Below are 2,463 nucleotides of genomic sequence, written 5' to 3' on the forward strand. Positions count from 1 at the left end.
TCCTCTTGCTTCCCTCCTTAGTCTAAGGAAGGTCCTCTCAGGTTCAGTATCAAAGGAGGTTAATGCCTCTCTTCTTCTACCTGTCATACACACAGCCAAAAACACAAAAAAGCTAGTGAAGAAATCACTCTGTTAAGGAATGTGGTTAGAGTGATTGGTGCAAATTGTCAAACAGTTAGTGGATTAGTGTGCAAGTATGTAAATACACAATGAAAAGTAATTGAAATTGCTAAAAATGAAAGTAAACAAATTGAAGTTAACTAATCAACAAAAGAAAAAAAAAGTGTTCAATCTATTTATCCCTTGATTTAATCATTGTTAATGCAAAATCAATCCCCGACAACGGTGCCATAAACTTGATCACGTGGAATTTTATATCTCTACAAACTCCCTTTGGTAAGTATACCGAATTTGTCGTCAAGTAAAACCTCACAATAGAGTGAGGTCGAATCCCACAGGGATTGATTGGTTGAGCAACTTTAATAAGAGGGATAATCTAGTTGAACTAAACAGAATTGGGTTGAGAATTACAGAAATTTAAATGGCAGAAAACGTAAATAGCAAGAAATGTAAATGACAGAAAGGTAAATAGCTGAATTAAATTGCTGGAATGTAAATTACAGAAAATAAATAGCAATAAATTAAATGGGAATGGGGTGATGAACATTAAAGTAAACAGAATATAAAGAATAGGAAGATAAGAATGGGTAAGCTCATTGGGTTCAGGAGATGTTGCATTCTCTGGATCAAGTTCATTATCATCTCTTCCTCAATCCATGCAACTCATTGATCTCTTGGCAATCTTAGGTGATTGAATCCCAATTTCTTGACAATTCAATCTCTCTAAGCTTGAACAATTGCCCAATTCCTTGATCTAATTGCTCATGGGAAGAGATGAAGTACGATCACTAATTATACCACATGTTTTTCTAGATCAAAGCATCGAGAGGATTATATGTCACTATATCCGTCCAATACCCAATCTAGTGCAATATGAGAAAGCATTTCTAGCATGATTCCCTCATTCCTCTTCCAAGGTTCCGAGGGAATCTAAGTATGAACAATTTCTCTTTCAAGACAATTGCACAATTGGATGAAGATCGAAAGCTTTCAAGCAAATCAAAGAGAATGAATAGAAGAAGAACACGAAGAACTATTATTGATCTATTGAATTACAACAGAGCTCCCTCCCCTAATGAAGTGGTTAGTTGATCACAGCTCTAGGAAATGAAAATGAAAATGTAAAGTGCATTGAAAGTAAAACTAATTATAGAGAATAGTGAAATAAGTGTTTACAATTCCAGATTCCTTGGATTTCCAATCCCCTTTCTAGTTCAAAACTACTCCTATATATACTACTTCTCTGATCCTCAGTTGAGTCTTCAAGTATCTGGATGTGGGCTCTTGACCTTAGTTGAAGCAGTTGACAAACTCTTTGGGCTTTTCTCAGCTTACTGGAAGAGTTTTGTTGAGGTAGTAGTCACGTTAGTTAGGCCATTAGCGGGGGCGTTAATGTGAGTAACGACCTGTGTAATTGTATGGCTCGATGACGTTAGTGACACTAACATGGTCACTAACATTACAAAGCTCATGAATCCATGTTACTCCTGGCGTTAGTGGCACTAACATGGCCACTAATGCCACAACTTGCCTCAGCCACCGTTAGTACTTCCGTTAGTGGCACTAACGTTGCCACTAACAGCACCAATTTGCCTTTGAACCCACCATCGATGACGTTAGTGGCACTAACGTTGCCACTAACGCTACTCTTCCTTCTTCAGCCACCGTTTGTGCTGCTGTTAGTGGCACTAATGTTGCCACTAATGGTCTTCTTCCTTCCTTTGCCCACGTTAATACTGTCGTTAGTGGCACTAACGTGGCCACTAACAGCCATACCATCCATTGCCCCCGTTGGTGCTGGTGTTAGTGTGCCTGAATTGGCCACTAACGTCACCTTGTTTTTGCTTCTTCCTTGCCTGAAATCAATTAACCATTGCATTAAAGCCTTGCTCTAATCACAAGATAATGCATCATTCCTTGCATCAATTAGTTATTTTCATAAATCTCATGAAAATATTTATAATTCACAATGTTTGATTCAATCAAGACATGTATGCATAACTCATCCAAATACTTGTTTATTGCTTAAGAAAATATATGAAACTAACCTAAAACATACTAGAAATGGCTTGTAAAACTATCAAGATTCCTTGGCATCAGCAAGTGGCACAAAAAGGCAAAAGAGGAAGCGAATACAATGTATACTTGGAGCCAATAGAAAACAGACAAACGCTTAATTGAGAAAGAGTGCATAGTGGTGTAGTATGATAAAAACAATGTGTGTGTTCTAGATATGCGCACGGTCAGAACACACACATTGGTCGGTTAAAACGGCAATGACACAATCAACAATTCAGAATGAGTTTCTCAATTAAACGGCCTAAGATGCAAGCAATGAATAAG

This window comes from Arachis hypogaea, chromosome 19, assembly GCF_003086295.3.
Source record: "Arachis hypogaea cultivar Tifrunner chromosome 19, arahy.Tifrunner.gnm2.J5K5, whole genome shotgun sequence".
Taxonomy (NCBI): Eukaryota; Viridiplantae; Streptophyta; class Magnoliopsida; order Fabales; family Fabaceae; genus Arachis; species Arachis hypogaea.